Source organism: Delphinapterus leucas, chromosome 1 (genome assembly GCF_059928025.1).
Source record: "Delphinapterus leucas isolate spDelLeu-1000000601 "Yukka" chromosome 1, BTC_Dleu_Yukka2, whole genome shotgun sequence".
NCBI classification, from domain to species: domain Eukaryota; kingdom Metazoa; phylum Chordata; class Mammalia; order Artiodactyla; family Monodontidae; genus Delphinapterus; species Delphinapterus leucas.
Window position 1 is genome coordinate 45948159 of NC_143129.1, and position 11943 is coordinate 45960101.

General features: G+C 38.4%; 1 long non-coding RNA gene across 1 annotated transcript in view; it reads left to right on the plus strand.

Moving 5' to 3' along the window:
• LOC111184705 (uncharacterized) overlaps positions 1–11943 on the plus strand; it is a 34206-nt gene that overhangs the window by 14203 nt on the left and 8060 nt on the right. The gene's annotated exons all lie outside the window — the stretch shown is intronic.

Below are 11943 nucleotides of genomic sequence, written 5' to 3' on the forward strand. Positions count from 1 at the left end.
AAAGACAATGTTTCCCCCGCAAAAATGCTTTCTCCCCTGAGGTTGAGAAAAAAGCAAAGATGTCTCACATTTCAATATGTGCTTGTGGTTCTAGCTAGTGCAGTGAAGCAAGAAAATTAAGTCATGCATATTGGAAAGAAAGACCTAAAACTTTATTTGTGTACATGTTCCTGAATATAGACAATCCTAAGTAATCTAAAGAAATAAGTAAACTACTGGAATAAACAAGTTTAGCAAGATCAATATAAAAAAATCAATTGTATTTCTATATGTTAGCAATGAATTGTACAACAATAAAATTAAAAAAACAATTCCATTCCCATTAGCATCAGAAAGAATAAAATATATAGGAATAAACTTAACAAAAGAAGTACAAGACATGCATTTCTGAAAGAAATGAAAGAAGATCTAAATAAATTGAGATATTCTATGTTCATAGATTAGAAGACTCAATATTGTTAAAATGGCCATTCTTCCCAATTTGATCTATAGATTCAATGCAATCCCTACTAAGGTTCCAGCAAGATTTTTTGTATAAATTGACAAGCTGATCCTAAAATTTGTATGGAATTTCAAAGGACCTAGAATAGTTAATATGACCTTGAAAAAGAACAAAGATTGAGGACTATTTGATTTTAAAACTTATGAAGCAACAGTAATCAAGATAGTGTGGTACTGGCATAAGGATAGACATATAGATCAATGAAACAGAATTGAGTCCAAGAATAAACCCTTACATTTATGGTCAGTTGATTTTTGACAAGCATGCCAAGGTAATTCAATGGGAGAAATGACATGTTTTCAACAGATGGTTCTGGGACAATATCCATGTGCAAACAACAAAACAAAACAAAGCTTAAATCCTTACCTCATGCCATATGCAAAATTTAACTGAAAATGGATTATAAGTTTAAATATAAGACCTAAAACTGTAAAACTTCTAGAAGATGACAAGGAAAAAACTTTCGTGACTGAATTGGATAAATATTTGTTGGATATGACAAGAAAAACATGATACATAAAAGAAAAATGAATAAATTTGACTTCATAAAAATTAAAAACAACTGCTCTTTAAAAGACACCATTAAGGAAATGAAAAGACAAGCCACAGACTGGGAGAAAATATTTGTAAATCATATATCTGATAGAGGACTTATATCTGAATATATAAAGAACTCTTACAACTTGTTTTTTACAAATTTCATAATAAGAAAACAAATAATCCAGTTTTTTAAATGAATGAAATATTTGAATAGACCTTTAACAAAAAAAAAATACAGTGGCTAATATGTACATAAAAGATGCTTTACAACATTAGCTTTTAGGGGAATGCAAATGAAAACATTGAGATGTCACTACACAGCCACTAGAATGACTATCATAAAAAAGATTGATGATACCAAGGGTTGGCTGGTGAGGAAAGGGAGAAACTAGAACCCTCATATTTTGCTGGTGGGAATGTGAAACTGTGCAGCCACTTTAGAAAACAGTTTGGCATTTTCTTAAATAATTAAACATAAACTTACCATTGGGCCCAGCAATTCTATTCCTATATACCCATCCAAGAAAAACATAAATATATGTATACACAAAGACTTATATGTGAATGTTCACAGCAGTGTTACTTATAATAGGCAGAGATTGGAAACAATCCAATTTCCCATCCGGGGACAATGAGGGAAAAACACTGTCCTTCCACATGCAAAAGACATTTTACCCCTCTCAGCTTTCGTTGTTTTTTTTTTTTTTTACTCCTCTTTTAGTTTCTTCATCTGAAAACTAATATTAGAAACTTCTGCCTGAGATCTAAAATAATCTGAGTAGAATTTCTAATATTCCTGGGTCCAAATACCCGGTTTTGGTGAAAGTAGAAACAAAACTCAAGTTCATAATATTTCCTTGTTAGCATAGGCACAAGTATGATGGTGACATTGATTAAAATACAAAATTAAGCTACTGTATTTTCCAACTAATGGGGCACAATATTCTTGTAAAAACGAAGCAAGCTTTGGGCAGTTCTGTTGTCCTAGGCTTTCTTACTTTTCTTTTTTAGCAATTGCTGACTAGGAAAGTAGAAACCAACATAGAGAGGGGAGAAAGAATATCTAGAGTGTGAGTGTAAAGTATGATTGGGATTGTAGAGATACAGGGATAGAGAACAACGTATATGTCCAGCCCCTCTGTATTCCAGGGTGTTCACATACATGCTGTGAACTGGGAAACTGGCATATTCCATAAATTGAGGGGTTTATATTTTTATTCTGATTTTCTAAATTGAGTATGCTATAAATACGTTATAGAGGTGGTCATTTAAAAAAGCCATCCCATGGATTAGATTTTTAAATGCCTTGTATAGAATTAGCAGAGCACTGTTTATGTCATTGATAACATTTGTTGATACCATCATCTCCATTTTTCAGCTGAAGAAACAAATTCAGAATGGTTGTGAGTTCAGGACTGAGTGATTCACTCAGAGCTGGCAGTGCTAGAAATAAAAACCCAGAGCACCTTTACTACTATCTGATTCTCTGCTGACACTCTTCTTAAATGAAATTCACAATTTCTAATAGGGAAAGCAGAGGCTGTAGGAGGAAGAAGGTGGACCAGATGGAGTCTTTACATTCTCTCTCTCTCTCTCTTTCTCTCTCTCTCTCTGGTTCTGTGATCTGGGCATTCTGTTCTGTTCCAGGATCATAATGACTCCTACAACAGTCCAGCCCCTCTGGGATTTGAGGGGACTACAGCTTTTAGGTCCCGATTTCTTTATCAGTGCTTGACTGAACATTAGAATCACCTGGGGAATATTTTAAAACTCATCCCCAACAGGCCACACCTGAAACCAATGAATTAAGCTAGGCTCTTCTGCAGCTGGACCCAGGCATCAATATATTTTAGAGCTCTCAGGTGATTTCAATGTGCAGCCAAAGTTGAGAACCACTTCCTCTAAGTCAGTGCTTCTCAAACTTAAAATATTACTCGTCTAGGGATCTTAAATGCAGGTCTCAAGATGGAGCTCAAGATTCTGCATATCTAGCAAGCTCTCAGATGATGTCTCTGATGGTGGTCTGACTACTGCACTTTAGGTAGCAAGAATCGAGACTACAGGGCTTCCCTGGTGGCACAGTGGTTGAGAATCTGCCTGCCAATGCAGGGGACACGGGTTCGAGCCCTGGTATGGGAAGATCCCACATGCCGTGGAGCAGCTGTGCCCGTGAGCCACAATTACTGAGCCTGTGCGTCTGGAGCCTGTGCTCCACAACAAGAGAGGCCGCGATAGTGAGAGGCCCGCGCACCGCGATGAAGAGTGGCCCCCGCTTGCCACAACTAGAGAAAGCCCTCGCACAGAAACGAAGACCCAACAAAGCCATAAATAAATAAATTAATTAATTAATTTTAAAAAAAGAATCGAGACTACAGCAGTGATTCACAAGCCATCAAACCACTAGGGAAACTTGGAATAAACAGAGACATCAGTGCCTCACTCCAACCCATTAAAAACAACTTCCTCTGTTGGGTATAATTTTTGTTATTTATGGACCTCTTGAGATGAACAAATGACCACCAACAAATTCCAAGTAATCCAGGCAACCTGAGGATGGATGATACATGTGGCCCTACTGCCTCCTAAGATGTTTCAAGCCTGTTTACCCTGTGTGGTCATGACATCTAAGAAAGAGCACATACTTCCTTAGCTGAGGGTGATCCATAACCTGACCCACATAGGATGAAGACATCTCCTTCTGGACTTGGGAGACCTGAACTATGTAATTTTGGCCAGTACCCTTGAACTCTCCATGCTTTAGTTACCTTCTCTTTCTACCTCCCGCCTCCCCCCAGCCCCTGTGTCTCATGGAGGTACTATGAGAATAAATGACACAGGACAAGGAGATGGGGTGGGGGTGGAGGGCAAAAAGAGGAGAATCACATGACAAATGGTGTGATGAGAGTTCATTGCCCGGACTGTCCGGCTCTGGTTTGGCAGTTCCATGCCAGCACAACTTCTGCACTGGATCCACTTTTCCACCATCTGACCGTGCTCCTGGGAGAGGCCCCACCTCACTGTGACTCGGAGTTTTGTGGGGGCCAAGTGTCCAAGAGGATTGAGGTTTGCTTGATACGTGGCATGTGAGAGACTCCTGAGGATGATTCCAGAACCGTGGGCCTCTGGCATCCAGGTCATTGAGGGACTGGAAGACTGCAGACTACATTCCAAAATCCATTGCCAGCTGGTCTAAGTATGGGATTTATTAAGATATCTACCCAGGAGTGGAATTGCTGGATCAAACGGCCCCTCCACCAGGAAGCCTACACAAGCCCCAGAACCAACCTTACCCACTGGGGGCAGACACCAAAAACAATAGGAACTATGAACCTGCACCCTGTGAAAAGGAGACCCCAAATGCAGTAAGTTAAGCAAAATGAGAATACAGAGAAATAAGCCGCAGATGAAGGAGCAAGGTAAAAACCCACCAGACCAAAAAAATGAAGAAGAAATATAGGCAGCCTGCCTGAAAAAGAATTAAGGGTAATGATAGTAAAGATGATCCAAAATCTTGGAAATAGAATGGAGAAATTAAAAGAAACATTTAACAAGGACCTAGAAGAACTACAGAGCAAACAAACAATGATGAACAACGCAATAAATGAAATTATAAATTCTCTAGAAGGAATCAATAGCAGAATAAATGAGGCAGAAGAACAGATAAGTGACCTGGAAGATAAAATAGTGGAAATAACTACCACAGAGCAGAATAAAGAAAAAAGAATGAAAAGAATTGAGGACAGTCTCAGAGACCTCTGGGACAACATTAAATATATCAACATTTGAATTATAGGGGTCCCAGAAGAAGAAGAGAATAAAAAAGGTCTGAGAAAATATTTGAAGAGATTATAGTTGAAAACTTCCCTAACATGTGAAAGGAAATAGTCAAGTTCAGGAAGCACAGAGAGTTACATACAGGATAAATCTAAGGAGAAACATGTCAAGACACACATTAATCAAACTATCAAAAATTAAATACAAAGAAAAAATATTGAAAACACCATGGGGAAAGCAACAAATAACACACAAGGGAATCCCCATAAGGTTAACAGCTGATCTTTCAGCAGAAAGTCTACAAGCCAGAAGGGAGTGGCAGGACGTATTTAAAGTGATGAAAGGGAAAAACCTACAACCAAGATTACTCTACCCAGCAAGGACCTCATTCAGATTCAATGGAGAAATTGAAACATTTATGGACAAGCAAGAGCTAAGAGAATTCAGCACCACCAAACCAGCTTTACAACAAATGCTAAAGGAACTTCTCTAGGCAGGAAACACAAGAGAAGGAAAAGACCTACAATAACAAACCCAAAACAATTAAGAAAATGGTAATAGGAACATACATATTGATAATTATCTTAAATGTAAATGGATTAAATGCTCCAACCAAAAGACACAGACTGGCTAAATGGATACAAAAACAAGACCCATATATATGCTGTCTACAAGAGACCCACTTCAGACCTGGGGACACATACAACTGAAAGTGAGGGGATGGAAAAAGATATTCCATGCAAATGGAAATCAAAAGAAAGCTGGAGTAGCAATTCTCATATCAGACAAAATGGACTTTAAAATAAAGACTATTACAAGAGACAGAGAAGGACAGTACATAATGATCAAGGGATCAATCCAAGAAGAAGATATAACAATTATAAATATTTATGCACCCAACATAGGAGCACCTCAATACATAAGGCAAATGTTAACGGCCATAAAAGGGAAATCGACAGTAACACAATAACAGTAGGGGACTTTAACACCCCACTTTCATCAATGGACAGATCATCCAAAATGAAAATAAGTAAGGAAACATAAGCTTTAAATGACACATTAAGCAAGATGGACTTAATTGATATTTATAGGACATTCCATCGAAAAACAACAGAATACACTTTCTTCTCAAGTGCTCATGGAACATTCTCCAGGATAGATCATATCTTGGGACACAAATCAAGCCTTGGTAAATTTAAGAAAATTGAAATCATATCAAGTATCTTTTCCGACCACAGCACCATGAGACTAGATATCAATAACAGGAAAAAAAACTGTAAAAAAATACACACACACGGAGGCTAAACAATAGGCTACTAAATTACCAAGACATCGCTGAAGAAATCAAAGGAGAAATCAAAAAATACCTAGAATCAAATGACAGTGATTTGACCCAAAACCTTTGGGATGCAGCAAAAGCAGTTCTAGGAGGGAAGTTTATAGCAATACAATCTTACCTCAAGAAACAAGAAAAATCTCAAGTAAACAACCTAACCTTACACATAAAGCAATTAGAAAAAGAAGAAGAACAACAACAACAAAACCCAAAGTTAGCAGAAGGAAAGAAATCATAAAGATCAGGTCAGAAATAAATGAAAATGAAATGAAAGAAACAATAGCAAAGATCAATAAAACTAAAAGCTGGTTCTTTGAGAAGATAAACAAAATTGATAAACCATTAGCCAAACTCATCAAGAAAAAAAGGGAGAAGACTCAAATCAACAGAAGTAGAAATGAAAAAGGAGAAGTAACAACTGACACTGCAGAAATACAAAGGATCATGAGAGATTACTACAAGCAACTATATGCCAATAAAATGGGCAACTTGGAAGAAATGGAGAAATTCTTAGAAAAGCACAACCTTCTGAGACTGAACTGAGAAGAAATAGAAAATGTAAACAGACCAATCACAAGCACTGAAATTGAAACTGTGATTAAAAATCTTCCAACAAACAAAAGCCCAGGACAAGATGGCTTCACAGGTGAATTCTATCAAACATTAGAGAAGAGCAAACACCTATCCTTCTCAAACTCTTCCAAAATATAGCAGAGGGAGGAACAGTCCCAAACTCATTCTATGAGGCCACCATCACCCTGATACTAAAACCAAACAAAGATGTCACAAAAAAAGAAAACTACAGGACAATATCACTGATGAACATAGATGCAAAAATCCTCAACAACATACTAGCAAAAGGAACACAATAGCACATTAAAAGGATCATGCACCATGCTCAAGTGGGATTTATCCCAGGAATGCAAGGATTCTTCAATATATACAAATCAGTCAATCAATGTGATACACCATATTAACAAATTGAAGGAGAAAAACCATATGATAATCTCAATAGATGCAGAAAAAGCTTTCGACACAATTCAACACCCATTTATGATAAAAATTCTCCAGAAAGTAGGCATAGAGGGAACTTACCTCAACATAATAAAGGCCATATATGGCAAACCCACAGCCAACATCATTCTCAATGGTGAAAAGCTGAAACCATTTACTCTAAGACCAGGAACAAGACAAGGTTGCCCACTCTCAGCACTATTATTCAACATAGTTTTGGAAGTTCTAGCCACAGCAGTCAGAGAAGAAAAAGAAATAAAAGGAATACAAATTGGAAAATAAGAAGTAAAACTGTCACTGTTTGCAAATGACATGATACTATACTTGAGAATCCTCAGGATGCTACCAGAAAACTACTAGAGCTAATCAATGAATTTGGTAGAGTGGCAGGATATAATATTAATGCACAGAAATCTCCTGCATTGCTATACACTAATGATGAAAAATCTGAAAGGGACATTAAGGAAATGCTCTCATTTACCATTGCAACAAAAAGAATAAAATAGCTAGTAATAAACCTACCTAAGGAGACAAAAGACCTATATGCTATAAGACACTGATGAAAGAAATTAAAGATGATTCAAACAGATGGAGAGATATACCATGTTCTTGGATTGGAAGAATCAACATTGTGAAAATGATTATACCCAAAGCAATCTACAGATTCAGTGCAATACCTATCAAACTACCAACGGCATTTTTCACAGAACTAGAACAAAAAATTGCACAATTTGTAAGGGAACACAAAAGACCCCAAATAGCCAAAGCAATCTTGAGAAAGAAAAACTGAGCTGGAGGAATCAGGCTTCTGGACTTCAGACTATACTACAAAGCTACAGTAATCAAGACAATATGGTACTAGCACAGAAACAAATATAAATCAATGGAACAGGATAGAAAGCCCAGAGAAAAACCCACACACATAGGGTCACCTTATCTTTAATAAAGGAGGCAAGAATGTACAATGGAGAAAAGACAGCCTCTTCAATAAGTGGTGCTGGGAAAACTGGACAGCTACATGTAAAAGAATGAAATTAGAATACTTCCTAACACCATACACAAAAATAAGCTCAAAATGGATTAAAGACCTAAATATAAGGCCAGACACAATAAAACTCTTAGAGGAAAACATAGGAAGAACACTCTATGACATACATCACAGCAAGATCCTTTTTGACCCACCTCCTAGAGAAATGGAAATAAAAACAAAAATAAACAAATGGGACCTAATGAAACTTAAAAGCTTTTGCACAGCAAAGGAAACCATAAACAAGATGAAAAGACAACCCTCAGAATGGGAGAAAATGTTTGCAAACGAAGCAACTGACAAAGGATTAATCTCCGAAATATACAAGCAACTTATGCAGCTTAATATCAAAAAGCAAAATCCCATTCCAAAAATGGGCAGAAGACCTAAATAGACATTTCTCCGAAGAAGATGTAGATTGCCAACAAACACATGAAAGGATGCTCAACATCACGAATCATTAGAGAAATGCACATCAAAACTACAATGAGGTATCACCTCACACCGGTCAGAACGGCCATCATCAAAAAATCTACAAACAATAAATGCTGGAGAGGATGTGGAGAAAAGGGAACCCTCTTGCACTGTTGGTGGGAATGTAAATTGATACAGCCACTATGGAGAACAGTATGGAGGTTCCTTAAAAAACTAAAAATAGAACTAGCATATGACCCAGCAATCCCACTACTGGGCATATACCCTGAGAAAACCTTAATTCAAAAAGAGTCATGTACCACAATGTTCACTGCAGTACTATTTACAATAGCCAGGACATGGAAGCAACCTAAATGTCCATTGACAGGTGAATGGATAAAGAAGATGTGGCACGTATATACAGTGGAATATTACTCAGCCATAAAAAGAAACGAAATTGAGTTATTTATAGTGAGGTGGATGGACCTAGAGATTGTAATACAGAGTGAAGTAAGTCAGAAAGAGAAAAACAAATACCGTATGCTAACACATATATATGGAACCTAAAAAAAAAATTGGTTCTGAGGAACCTAGGGGCAGGACAGGAATAAAGACACAGACGTGGGGAATGGACTTGAGGACACGGGGAGAGGGAAGGGTAAGCTGGGACGAAGTGAGAGAGTGGCATGGACATACATACACTACCAAATGTAAAATAGATAGCTAGTGGGAAGCAGCTGCATAGCACAGGGAGATCAGCTCGGTGCTTTGTGACCACCTAGAGGGATGGGATAGGGAGGGTGGGAGGGAGACACAAGAGGGAGGAGATATGGGGATATATGTATATGTATAGATGGTTCACTTTGTTATACAGCAGAAACTAACACACCATTGTAAAGCAATCAGACTCCAACAAAGATGTTAAAAAAAAAAAAAAGTGCTGTGATGAGCTTTGTGCTAGTACCAAGAATGGGAGCTCCAAAGTGCCAGGAAGTCCAGACACTGCTGGGGGGGCAAAGGACGAACAGTTGCCCAGGACAAAGCCGAGGAGTCTCTTTGTCTTTGAGCTCTGATGCCTCCCCTTAGACTCAGTGCCCCTCATGCTCAGGCGCTTCTCCCCCATGATTCCCCAAGGACCATAGTGACCTTTCTCATATTCCTTCCAGAATCCCTTCACTTAATTTACTTTATGGAGGTGGATGCCTCCCAGCCTGTCCCAGCCATTTACATTTGACAGACGTATATTAGTGGTACAAGATTGAGCTATGAAATGGAGCAGGTCTTTTATGTGGCTGCAGTCAGATTTCAGTTGGGGCTGTAGTCGTCTGAAAGCATGATTGGGCTGGACCACGAAGATGGCTCCCTCACATGGCTGACTGTTGAGGCTGGCTGTCATCTGGGAGCTCATCTGGGGCTGTCAACCAACATGTGGCCTGTCCATGAGACTTGAGCTTTTCACAGCATAGTGGCTTATTTCTGAGGGAGAGAGAGTGTTCCAAGGTCAGGCATTCCAGGCAGAAGCTACAAGGCTTGTGATGACTACCTTCGGAAGTTCCAGGATGTCACTTTTGCTTTATTCTATTGATCAAGTCACTATAGTCAGCCTACTTCAAAGGGAGGGGAATTAGACTCTATTTCTTGATGGTGTGTGACGAGACCACTTTGTAAAACAGCATGCTGGATGGGTGATATGGTTGTGACCATCTTTGGAAAATGGATAAAACTCTATAGAACCCTACCTAAAAATGTCAGCTCCCTGCCCTGATGCTTCCCATGTCCCTTTCCTGCTTTATTTTTAAAATGTCTAAGAATACATAGCAAATAGTAGGCACTCAATATGACAACTAATTCCAAAATATGTTGAATGAATCATCAATCAAATAATATCTCAGGTGCTGTAATTGGCACAGGGACTGTGCAGCTAGTACAGTGCTTTGCCCTTTTAGAGCCTCAATACATGTGTGATGGATTACCAAACTTAAAAATGCATAGAAAATAAAAACATCTCACTGCCTAATAAAAACCAGTCACTGTCAAGAGCTTAGACTGTAGCAACATTCAGTTTTCCTACAGTCCAACATTTCATACATTATACAGCCCTAAACCACTGTTTGTTTGAAGAACTTGGTCTTTCATACTTTAGCTGAGAGCCAGTGACTTTGATCTGTCATACAGCAGCAGAGCCACTGGGAAAAATGGCCTGTGCCCAGCCAAGGCCACAAAGCAGAGTGTTTGCGGACCAAGGTCTATGGCATCAAAGAAAGCTAGGTGGTCAGGTTGGGGTGCCCCCCCTCAGCTCACTCCTCTTGGCCCTGAGGGACTTGGGATGGGTATTGGGAGGTAAAGCACCTCTTTGTGCCTCCCATTTCCTCACCCTTTTCTCAATGGACTTTGCTATGGCCTTTGGAAGCTAGGTCTTCCCATTGGATTCTGCTTTTGTATGTTTAAGTAGAAAAACTTTTCACATGTTGTGTTCAAAAACATATTATCTTTATTCTTAGTTTATGGTTTAATTTCAAATATTTTGATCAGTAATCAGTTTGGACTTATTGTGATATATACTGGATGAGAATTTAAGAAATCTTTCCAAAATGTTTACCCAAATGTCCTGACACCGTTTATTTAATAATCTATCCTTTCCCATTGATTTCATGATGCCATTTTTATCTTATACTTTTTAGTGGTTTTGAAGCAAGAGAACAACAAATCTATGTTTTAGAAAGAATACTGATTGCAAGAGATAGGAGCAGAATACTTGCTGCTAGAGCCACGTCAGATGTTAATTTGAGAAACACAAGGTGTTGGTCGGTTTGGAGCATTTCCTCTGGGGACGGGCACTGGTTCTAGGGTGGAGGAGCAGGGGAGGTTCAAGCAGAAAAGCTGAGCTCAAAGTGTGGTCTGTGGACTTACAGAGTCCAAGGCGCTTTCAGGGGCTCTGAGAGATCAAACATTTTCATAAAAGTACTAAGAGGTTATTTTACTTTTTCACTGTGTTAACATTTGCACTGATAGTACAAAAGCAGCAGTGGGTTTTTACTTACCAGCAGTTTTCTGCTGATAACTTAGCATGAATCAAGGCAATGGTACCAAACTGTGCTAATAATAGTCATTGTGTTCTTTGCTGTCATGTGCTCACAGTAAAAAGAAAAAGAAAGAAAGAAAGCCGGTTTCAAAAAGAATGCTCTTGATGAGGCAGTAAAAAGCATTAATTTTATTAAATCTCCATCCTTGAGTATTCATCTTTTTAATATTCTGTGTGACAAAATGGGAACTGCACATAAAGCACTTCTGCGTGCTGAAGGACAATGTTTTCTCAGGGAAAAGCACTGTGTGTTT